General features: G+C 45.3%; 1 protein-coding gene across 3 annotated transcripts in view; it reads left to right on the top strand.

Annotated features, from left to right (window-relative positions):
* The window catches only part of NHSL1 (NHS like 1), a 284,707-nt gene that overhangs the window by 94,460 nt on the left and 178,041 nt on the right, over window positions 1-12,206 (top strand). The window lies entirely within an intron of this gene.

Raw genomic sequence — 12,206 nt, 5'->3', positions numbered from 1 at the left:
TCTTAAAGACCCCCTGGGTAGGAGCCAGCACCACTTCCCTTGGAAGCTGGTTCTAGATCCTAGCCGCCCTAACTGTGAAGTAGTTCTTATGGATGTCTAATCTAAACCAACAACTTGTGGCCGTTATTCCTTGTTATGCCAGGGGTGCTAGGGGAAACAAGGTCTATCCCAAACCCTTCTGGTCCCCCCTAGTGAGTTTATAGACGGTCACCAGGTCCCCCCTCAGCCTTCTCTTGTGAAGGCTGAACAGGTTCAAGTCCCGCAGTCTCTCATTGTAGGGTCTGTCCTGTTGTTCCCAGATCATGCAGGTGGCCCTCCTCTGGACCCTCTCAGTGTTGTCCACATCCCTCCTAAAGTGGGGCGCGCGGAACTGGACACAGTACTCCTAGCTGTGGCCTGACCAGTGTCGCGTAGAGGGGGAGGATCACCTCCTGGCCCTGCTTGAGATGCATCTGTGGATACACGACAAGGTCCGGTTAGCCCTTCCAATCATGAACTCGCATTGTCGGCCCATGTTCATCTTGGAGTCAGTAATGACTCCAAGATCCCTTTCTGCCTCCGTGCTCTCAAGAAGGGAGTTTCCCATCTTATAAGTGTGCTGCTAGTTACTACTGCCCAAGTGCAGCACCCTGCACTTGTCAGTATTGAAACGCATCCTTTTTTTGTTAGTCCGCCCCTGTAACCTATCCAGGTCTTGCTGCAGTCTTTCCCTCCCTACTAGCGTGCTCACCCCACCCCACCCCAAATTTTGGTATCATCAGCGAATTTAAACAGGTTGTTTTTCACCCGGTCGTGCAAATCGCTGATAAAGAGATTGAACAGCATGGGCCTAAGGACCAAGCCCTGTGGGACTCTGCTGCCCACTTCTCCCCAGGTCGAATATGACCCATCCACTACCACCCTCTGAGTACGTCCCTTTAGCCAATCTGGAATCCATCTGACTGTGTAGGCATCAATGCCACAGTCGCCCAATTTCTTAATGAGGATGGGGTGGGAGACGGTGTCAAAGGCCTTGCTGAAGTCTAGAAAGGCTATGTCTATGGCGACACCTGCATCCACTGCTTTTGTGACCTGATCGTAAAAGGCAATCAGGTTGGTCTGACCTGCCCCTAATGAAACCGTGCTGGTTGCCCTTAAGCAACATCCTTGAAGCCAGCCCATCGCAGATGTGCTCCTTGATGATCTTCTCAAAGAGTTTCCCTAGGACTGAGGTAAGACTGATGGGCCTATAGTTGGCCGGGTCCTCACTCCTCCCTTTTTTAAAGATGGGGACCACGTTGGCTATCTTCCAATCATCTGGCACCTGGCCTGAGCACCACGAGCGCTCGTAAAGCCATGCCAAAGGCCCTGCAATAACCCTTGCTAGCTCCCTCCAACACCCTGGGGTGGAAAGCATCTGGACCCGCTGATCTGAACACATCCAGCCCCTCCAGAAGCTCTCTAACCCGGTCCTCCCCAACCTGAGGTCTGGAGGCATTCCCCTCGAGTCCGTCTTGCATCACGGTGGGGAAGTCCTGGTCCCTGCACAAGAAAACAGGGGTGAAGAATTGGTTAAAGAGGTCTGCTTTCTACTCTAGTGCAACCATCAGATTGCCCAGAGAATCTTGCAGGGGCCCCACATTTCCAGGTGCCTTCTTCATCCTCCCTATATATTTGAAAAATGACTTTTTATTATCTTTGATTTTGGACACTAGTCCTAGCTCTATGTCCGCCTTAGCTTTCCTGACAGCCCCCCTACAGGCCCGAGCAGAGGAGGTATACTCCTCTTTGGAGATGGCACTCCCCTTCCACCAGTTGTATGCCGCCTTTTTGGCAATCAGGCGTTCCCGGACACTCTTGGTGACCCAGGGGGGCTTTCGGGCACTCCTGCCCTCCCTTGCTTTTTGTTGGGATGGTCACCCCTTGGACCCTGAGTGTCATCTCCTTAAGGAATGACCACTCATCTTGGGCACTGAGTTCCCCTGGTTTTGAGAACCCCAGCGCCTCTCCCACTAATCTCTTCAACTCATTGAAGTTGGCCCTCCTGAAGTCTAGGGCTACCACCTTGCTGCAGGCCCTTGACACCCTGCACTAGATGGTGAATCCCAGCGAGCGATGATCACTATCACCCAGGTGGTCAAGAACCTGGAGGCCCTTTACCAGGTTGTTGCCTGTGGCCAGGACCAGGTCCAACAGGGCATTTCCTCTGGTGGGACTGTGCACCTCCTGAATTAAGTGGAGGTCATGTATCTCAGCTAGGAACCGCCTGGAATGGTCTGACCTGGCTGACTGTTCCTCCCAGTAGATGTCATGGGTGATTTTAAATCACCCATGACAACTACATCCCTTGCGTTAAGTGCCTCTGCAGGCTGGCCCAAAAATTCCCGGTCCAACTCTTCTCCTTGGTTGGGGGGTCTATAGTAGACCCCCACCATTAGATCCCTCTCCCCATGGCCCCCTTGTATCTTGACACAGAGCATTTCAGCTTGCCCCTCCTCTGACCCCATTCTGCTGGCAGAGGATGTGTATTGCTCTTTGACATAGAGTGCCACACCTCCACCTTTCCTTCCTTCTCTACCCACCTGTAAAGCCTATAGCCCCCCCCATACAAGTGAGAGATCGAAAAGATTCATTGAGCCATCTAGTGTATTTTTCAAGCTATTACATGATTGTTCTATATTGCACATTTACTTTAAAACGCTTGGATTCATCCCTTAAGAAATTGGTCACATTTCTGAATGTATAATAAAGTGCTGCGATGAGTAGTTAATTTAACTAAAAACTATGGAATGTACATAAAGAGAGGCAGTACACTGTTTAGATCTGTTTTCTTTGTGAAGTGCTCAAGGCAGCTAAATAAATAAAAGGAAATTGAGGAATTAGACTAAAGAAGTATTACAGAAATGCACACAAGAGAACATGACTAGAAGCAGATGATTGTTTGACCCCTTTTCCCTTCCTCTGAACAGAAACAAAAACTCTGAAGACCAGTTAAATAGGTGCTGTGGAGACTGACCTGCAGCATTTCTGCTCTTTCTGTCTTCCAGTTCTGGCAGAAACTAAAATCTGAGAAGTGTAAGGGAAGCAAGCATCTTTGTGATGTGGTCAAATTGTAGAAGACGAGAGAGACTGAAGCCCCCTTTGCAACTCAAGCAGAGCTTGAATCTGGGTTATAAAAGCAAGAACCCAAAGGCCAACACATACAGACAGCTCTCTGCTCAGTTTTCTTTTGTAACGTAGAAAGCTGTTTAGATTCTAGAAACAGAGAAATGTGTGTGATATTTTTCCCTGAATACAACATACACCCTGAAACCACTTGCTAGCCTTTTGTTTAAGTAGAGTAACTTTTAAAAATCCTCCTTTGCATGTTTTTATTTTAAAGAAATCTACATTTTTTTTTTTTCTAATTCATGCTTCAGTTACCCTTTGGATAAGGGAAAATTTAAAATAGATTTTCTTGTTTTTGGTTTTTTTCCTTTCTCCCTGTATTGGCTTAACCTTTTGAGTGTGCCAACATGTAGGGTTTGTTGATTGATATGTGAATGTTCGCTTTTTCTTTGCTCTTTTTAGATGAAACTTTTTGTCTTAGTCCAGTCTAGTTTTGGGAGAAGAGCTGTTGCTATTTATGGCTCGGTCTCTCCATCAGGGGTGCTTCTCCTCCGACTGATTTTATATTATGAAGCCACAAGTACAACCACACCCACCAGAGAAGGGCTTTTGTGGAAATTGGTGCAACAGCTGAGGTTGGGATGGCAGTGTCTTAGATGTGGGACCTGCTGGTGAGACTGGAGGACTGTGGCTAGAGAACTACAATCTCTAAGCCTAGACCACTAGAATAAATTATTTAACTAAAAGTTAAAATTATTTATTTTACTCAGGCATGCATGTATGTGGAGGGAGGGATAGCAAAGTTCACAGGAGAACATTGCTAATGCCAGGATAATTAATGTACAGTCCTAACTAGGACTCTGTATGATTTCTTATCAGCTCAGTTCCATGGTTGTATAGTAGTGTATTGAAGCTCTTTATCTTCTGTTGGTCTGTACAAATTTTAACGATACAACCCTATAGTCAATTTAAGTATAGAAATAAAATGCAAGGAATCTTTTTGTCTAAAATTATATTCTTGCTTTTTTTATATATATAAGCATGATCCAGAACTCTTTGCTGTTGGCCTTGGTATTATACATCAGGCTTATTGCCTTGTTTATTTTTCAACATGAATGAAAAAAAGAAAGAAAGTATGTGGCTAACTAACAGGGAACAGTGAGTTGTTTTACACTGCCACCTTGTGGTTTACCTGCTTCTCATTTCCTTAGAGTAGTCAAGTTTACTCCGTTGATTTCAACAATACGACTTCAGTTGGCCAAAACACAGATGTGAATAAGCGTCTCATATGGAAGGTAATGTATTTTTGTAATGGAAAGCAATCCATAGTTCTCTACCCCAATTAAATAACATTTATTCAAATATAAAACAAGATTTTTTTCCCCCCAGTCAGCATGGGGGGAAAAAAGGCTCATCATCTTACATTTCATAGACATTAGGGCTGGAAGGGACCTCGGAAGATCATCGAGTCCAGCCCCAACCTCATTAAATACATTGTCTATCATTAAACTACTGCCAAAAGCAGCACGTTTTCAGCAATACAAACCAACTATAAAACTAATTAAATGCAGCCAACATTGAGCATGACTATAAAACATACAGCCCATATTGGGCAAACATGCTGATGGGAATCTACCATAAGAATAGGTTAATGCAGCCCATCTGAATAAGATATATGATAATGCCCATCGCATGCCGTTCCCCTCAGTGGGCATGTCTACATGTGCCCCTACAGCACCGTTGTTACTGCGCTGTCATTTAGTACTTCCTTCTGGAAGTACTAAAAATTGCACGGTAACAGTCTGTACTGCACCATCTGTTTTTATTTTTAGCCACTACGTCACCATAGTGATGTGCTATACTGAGGGAGCCCACCATTTTTGTCCACCATTACATTTTTGCCCACCATTACGTCGTCATAGTGCATTGCTACAGCAATGTAGTGTCACATGTGGATGTGCCCAGTGCCAACTTTTTAAAGTCATAGTGAGTCACTACAGTGCATACATTTCAACTTCCTCTTTATTCCCACAGCTGAGCTGTGCCCGTCTTTCCCATTTCTTGTTATTCCTGTTTCTTCACTAGCCTTACTAAACAGGGCCTAAAACAGTTCATTCAGAAACCTTCCCTTGCCCCCTCTCTCAGCTAGTTGCGTATGATTAGTGTGTCCCCACCCTCCATGAGCTGGAGCCAGACCAGGTAGCCCTGTACCTCTTCCGTATATACTTTTTTGGAGCATCCCAGCACTTGTGACAAGAACACCCAGTTCCAGACATGAGCGGGAAGCTACGTAGCACATGGATCGTTTGTGCGGGGTATCTGGAGTACATATACGTACCAAGCAGTGCTGAGCTGTGGGGTCACCTTGGCTTGCAACGCTATTGACACTGCTGGGGCCCAGCTCAGTGAACTATATGGTAAATCATGAGCCTTTTTGCTTTGGACTAGTATGCATAGTTTGTATAACTAGGCATGAAAGTATTGCTTAAAGTGGATTTATGGAATACCTTGCAGCATTTTCAAAAAGGAAAAATGTGTTAATTCTGAATGAACTCAGTCTATGGGTACCCATAGTAATTTGCCTGTGTGCAAATTTGCTATACAGGCATGTTTATTTCAAAGTCGGTGTTTTCAGATTTGCCTCTTGCTTCCATGTGCTCAGGGAAAGCAGGGTCTGACAGTAAGGGGTGGGGGGAAAAGCTCACAGAGGGAAGAAGTTGGGACAGCAGCTATGGTGAGTCAGGTTCATTTTCCCTGCTGTAGCAGTTGGAGGGGTACAAATTCAGTACAAACCTCCAATAATTGAATTCTATACCCGGAAAATTGTAAATAATTTATACCATTTCTGTGTATAAAATCTAATTATTGGGGTTTCATCTTGCATTCAGGGTCATCTTGTATTTGAGTAAGTAAGGTATATATATTTGGTATGATACTAAATATTTTTAATATTCTTTCCCTTATTAAACATCAGTAAACTCCATGTCCTTTCCAAGTGAGGATACTTACTTTTTCTTTTGAGCTATTATTGTTTGATGTTGGAGATAAATTTAAGAACAAAAAAGGTTGTCAGAAAATTAAAGAATTGATCAAAAACCAAAATTCCCCAGAAATCTATGACTTTTAGTTACATTAGTTGGGCTCCATAGGCCAGATCCTGCTCCATCTGTGGGTGGCTAAATGCAATCATATCCCCCACAACTATTTAAGTCTCTGAAAAATTGCCAAAGCAGAAGTTTGCTGGGTTGTCTCATTGTTACTTTTTGTGATCTGAGTGTTGGATAGCTAGATACTTAAAGGTATTAGGCACTTAGATGTCTAGTTGGTAGAATAGGGTATGGCCCCATACATAAATTTTCTATTTGAATTCCAAGCATTTTTGGAGGAAAAGTTTTGTTTGGAGTAGAGCAGACCCTATCATATTTTTCTTAAAGATACCTTATTTTTTTTAGAGTGATTTAAAAAAACCAAAAATTCCTCGTGTTCTATTACCTTGTTGCTGATTCCTGATTTCCTTCATGTATTTAATGCAAAGCAGGAGTAAATGGGTTGATATAGATGGCACCTCACTGATACAAACTGGAAGACAGTAGAGGATCAAATCTATTCTTTCCTGTAAATACAGTTTTCTCAAAAGGAGAACAAAGGGATGGTGCTACATACCTGCATGGGAAGGTCCACAAGCCAAGAGTGGCTGTGCTGTGGCCAGCCAGCTGAAGAGCTGGGTTTTTAATGTTTCTGGAGGCTCTTTTTTCCCAAGTCTGACAGAATTAGATGCATGTGTGGGATACTGAAATCAGTATTTTAATTGGGGTATAATTATCCTTGGTAATTCATTCATTTGTGACAGGAAAATTGCTAATGAAACATAAGGTTTCAAAACAGAATTTTCCAGTTGTAATTCAACTGAGATGACAGAATTGCCTACTGAATTGGTCATGGGTCTGGGAATTAAGAGACTGTGCTTATTTCCTTGCTTTGCCACCTACACCATCTGTGATCTTTGGTGCCTCATTTAATTTCTGACTCTCTTCTCTCCCTCTTTGTCCAAGTTGTCTATTTAAATTGCAGGCGCTCCCCCTTCCTCCCTTATTTTGCAGTAGTACGGTAACTAACCCAGTAGGCCTGTGATTTTGGCCAGGCCCTCTAAGCCGCTTTGGAATGCAGGTAAATTTTCTGTATTCATGCTAGCTGCAAATGACAGTGTTGGACTCTGACTTATGTTGTTGTTGTATTACTTCATCTGTCTAAGCATTTTTATGCTGTTCCTTTCAAAATGGATAAATGCACCCTTACTCAGCAGACTCTTCTGGTTCTTATGGAAGGCAGTCCATTAAGCTTTTGTGCCAGTTATATCCAATGAATTTTCTACTTGTCTTCAAATGATTTTCATGGCTGGAGATGATCAGTCGCACTGTGTGAGGTGGCTGCACTTAATAGGTTTGGAATTGTGTCTGAATTACTTTCCCATAGAGCAAACTCTGAACAAGTAGGGAAGATTTGTTTTGGGTGCCTGTTTTATCTTCCCAGGTGGTGGCCTGTTTACAGGTTCATCGTGAAGGGGTAAATCTACAAACAAAACATATCCAAAGAGCATTCAGTTTTATTTAACCTGAATGCCTTTGTTGCCAGCTGACAATAAATTCTTAATACCCGCAAAGAAATTGCCCCAGGAGGCTCCTTGCTCTTGAAGGTGTTCATTGACTCTGAGCAGTAAGTACTCAGGGAACAATCCTTACGAATCCTATTGGTTGCTGTCTAGTTGAGTCATCAGAAATGAAATTATAGGAAACATAGGAATTAAATTAGCATGTGAATTGTTCCAGAAACCACAGGCCAGCCAGAAACAGAGCAAATCTGGGTTTTGTACTAAACTGACCTTTCTTTTTACAACAAATCTTTTTGTTTGTTGGCTGTAGGGAATGTCAATGGATTGAAGCCATTTGTGTCTGTTTACTTAAGAACTTTTAGAGTTTCATGAAGAATAAACCATAGCAGATACTTGTTCTAGTGGGGTGAGTAAAAAAGTATATTTTGTTTTTGTCCATCCCTGTAAAAGTGAAATCTATATAAAGGGCAAATGTATGTATATACACATTATGTATAGCTATCTATAAAATAAACTTGTGTGGGTGTCTGTTTATACACACGTTATACACCCGCACATATTATTCTTCTTTGTCTTCAGCAACCTCTGTGGTAGAAAGAACTGTAACTCAGGGGGTATGATGTTTGTGTTGTTTATGATGGTGAAAAATAAGGTCTTCATTATACCAGATTTCACTCTGAAAACTAGGAGCTTATTTACCTGTACAAACACTCTCAAGGAAGAAAAAAAATTGTAAGGTTGGAAAGCGATTTCTTTGACTAGAATTATGTACCGTGCCTTTTTATAAATGGCTCTTATATCTTACAGTATGCTTCCCACCTAAATTTTAGGATCTGACAAACTTTTCCAGCTACTTTTTTCCATGTGAAAATAAGTTTTGGATATAAGCATACTTGTAATTAAATGTGGAACAAGTTATATTTTTCTTGAAGCAAATTTTAAATTCCATCTAGTGTTACAAGAAAACTTTTCTCCTTTTTATGTTATATGATGGCTGGTTCTGAGTTTACTATATTAGTTATTATCAGGAAAGCTGCCACTAAAATATAAACAGGACTACTATGATGTAAATAATCATATCACAATTAGTTAAAATATCTTTTTTTCCCTGCTGTGAAATGTAGAGGTATTAGATCAGTACTGATATAAAGAAAACTGGCTGTATTCAGTATCGGCTCAATAAATGGGGTTGATGATTTGGCCGATAAATGTCAGTGCGTGCAATCAGCCGCAGCGCAGCACTTGGGCAGCAAGGAGCAGAGCAGGCAGCATGGAGAGCTGCCTCCAACTGCTAAGTCTGGTGTGGTGGAAGGGGGAGGAAAAGGAGGTGGGGGGCCAGATGAATGCCCCCACCAGTGAGGGGGAGGGGGCAGGGGCAAGCACTGCCCAGGTGGGGTGGGGGGATGGGGCCAGAACTGCGGCTCATGAGAGAGGCATCTCCTGTTGCTGTTTGCACCCTGGGAGGGCACAGGTGGGGGCATATGCCCCATGGATCTGTGAGGGACAGGGCAGACTGCAGCTGGGGCTGTTCTCAGTGGGGGCTGGGCTCGGAGTGGGTGCTGCTGGCTCTGGGAGGATGCTGCATCTATCTCAGATTTCACTGTCACCACCAGCTGCCCAGCGCAGCCCCGGCTGTTCCTGGTGCGTGGGTGGAGGTGGGGCATTGAGCCTGCCCTGTGCAGATCCAGGGGACACACATGCCCTCCCGGGGTGCAAGCAGAAGTTGCCCCCCTGCCACAAGCTGTGGCTCCGCCCTGCCTGGATTGATCTGCCCCTTCATGTCCCTTCCCTCCCTCCTCCCCTTCCACCACACCGGACTTAACAACTGCAGGCAGCTGTATCAGACCTCAAATGGGTATCAGCAGGTATGCCTCCTTAAATATATGCTATCAGTATTGGCCCCAAAAATCTCTATCAGTGCACCCCTAGTGAAATGTCATAGCAATGTGATAACCAATTTTTTTATAAATGCTGCATCACTGCTTTTCACTTTCTTATCTTACCTCATTTAGGGCCAGTCGCATAAAGGAAAGTTTTTTGCAGGCATAAATGATCAAGTTCCGAGGCAGCATCATGACGTAAAGTCAAAATATGGCTTGTGGGCTGTTCTATGCGGCCTGCAGGTCCCCTAAAAAATGTAGAAAATTAATATTTATCTGTCTTTGGTTCCTGTCAAAAAATGACAGGAACCAGGGGCAGTAGGACCCAGGGAAATCCCAGTGGGCTTCCACAACAGCAGGGCCCACCTGGCCCACCACCCCAGCCTGAAGCCCCAGCAGCGGCTTCTGGCCTAGGACCATGTGGTTGCTCCGTGCCGGAACTGCAGGTAAGGGTGGGGGAGGACTGTGGGTAGGGAAGGAGCCTGGGGAAAAGCAGCCCCTCCCCCACCCTGGGGCCAGTGCTCCCTGCTGCCAGCTGCTCACAGCCTGTGTGGGGCTGTCCTGAGCAGGCACAGGTAGCCTCACGCAGGCTGCGAGTGGCTGCAGTGCAGAGCGCCGGCCACAGAGCAGGGGAGGGGATGCTTTTCCCATGCTGAGCACCAGCTTGAAATCTGTCCCCGTAGCCAGCCTGGGCCCTGCACCGGTTCCGGGCTCACCCATCAGGGCTGCATGCAGCAGGAGCAGCTGCGGTTCCCCCGCTTGCTGCGCTGGGCAGTGTTTACTGCTGCTGCCTGACCGCCCGGAGCTCACACGCTGGGCAGCCCAGAGGCGGCGGTGACAAACACTGCCCAGCATGGCAAGTGGGGGGGGCCGCAGCTGCTGACATCGCGAAGCCGCCCCGACAGGTGAGCCTGGAGCCGGTGTGGGGTCCAGGCTGGCAGCAGGGGTGGGTTACAAGCTGGTGCTGAGCACTGGGGTGGGGGACAAATGAGGGGCCACTTTTCCCCTATGCTCAGCACCAGCTCGTTCCCGCTGGCAAGCAGCAGGTCGGGGCCTCATGCTGGCCCCCACCTGTATTGCAGGGCTGGGGGGGCACTGGGACTGAGTAGGAGCATGGAGCCCACACTGGTGTCCCAGGGGTAGCGCTGGTGGGGCCTAGAGCAGGGTGGCAGGAGTACAGGGTCCCAGCTGGCAGGGACTCTATGGAGTCGGGCCAGCTCCCCCCACTCCCTGCTGGTGCAGCCCAGCCCAGCTTCACAGACCCCTGCCAGCCTGTGCCCTGCTCTGGGCCCCACCGGTGCTGGCTCTGACACATTGGGACATTGGTCCCAAGATGGTGACCAGGGGGCAAGGCACGTGTCAGGGGACAGGGCTACGCATGTGGCCTTCGAGAGCTTGCCAAAACTGGGTAAGCAGCCCTCCCCCCAAAGTAATTGCACACCCGTGGTGTTGACGCACCCTGTGATGGCTTCACATTTGTACTTTCCCTAGCCTCCAGTTTCTAATGATTCTGGTGTAGCAGTGATGGCTATGGTTCCACAGTTCCTACTGGAGATTTTATATAGTCACTATGAAATTTAGACAGTAGTAGTCATGGTAGTTTGCATAGTACTCAGTGTTTTACAGTTCAATTGTCTGAGGCTGCATATTGAATCCCTGAATATTGCAAGACGCATAATAGGGTTACGAGAGTTGGCACCATTGGAATAGTGTTTTTGTTTGTTCACATACTTACTTCCAGACGTGTGTGTGTGTGTGCATGTGCGCACGCACACGCATGCGCACATGTGCATCACCTCACAGGAAGATTTCAGTTTAAAGGCAGCCTATTAAATTATTTACACAAGACAGTTGGCCTGCCCATTGTACTGTGTTGTAGGAGCCAAAGGTCACTTTACTGTGCCTAGTTGATTCATAGGGTAATCTGATACAGTACTTAGCTCTTTGCCTCCTAGTCAGTCAGTTAAATCTTATTCTTTTATTATGAGTTGAGTCAGAGAGCCATAACTTTTGGAAAACAGTGAAGCCTTTTTCTAATGCCTTCTGAAGGGCGTGTTTAGCAGAATAGACAAATGCAGGGAGGGCAGTGCTGTATTCCATGAGAGGTATGAATCTTTCAAACACAAGACCCTGACATTTGACAGCTAAAATGACTATTTTTATGTCACTTTTTGTGTGCTTACATCCTTTGTATTGGTTTGAATTAGAACCTGACTGACTTGTTTTCGTGTAACACCCTTCAACACTGCTCTCTTTGATGTTTGTTTCAGTTACTTTACAAAATATAAGTTTGAAATAATCTTGGTTGTAGCTTTTATATCTGTACACACATTTTGTACACAAGTCTTTTATTGACATGCAGCATCAGGCAAAATCCCATGAATGAAAACTATTGTGATGCTTGGGTATTTTCTATTACCAGTCTGTCTCCTTGCCCTATCATCCTTTGTTTCTATCCCCCTTCCCATTTTGTTTGCACCTCTCAATAGTGTCAGTAATCAGAGCAAACGGACTGTTGGAATTGCTGTCTGGCTTTTTATAAACAGTATAAATTTAGCATTTTCACTTGCAAAAAAAAAAAAAAAAGGTGGCAGAACATAGCACAGCTGTGGGATCGTCCGAGGTCCCTT

The sequence above is a fragment of the Crocodylus siamensis genome, chromosome 1 (genome assembly GCF_052110815.1).
Source record: "Crocodylus siamensis isolate JL-2025a chromosome 1, ASM5211081v1, whole genome shotgun sequence".
Classification (NCBI taxonomy): domain Eukaryota; kingdom Metazoa; phylum Chordata; order Crocodylia; family Crocodylidae; genus Crocodylus; species Crocodylus siamensis.
Note: the sequence above shows the minus strand (reverse complement) of the source record. Positions and strands in the feature narration are given on the sequence as shown.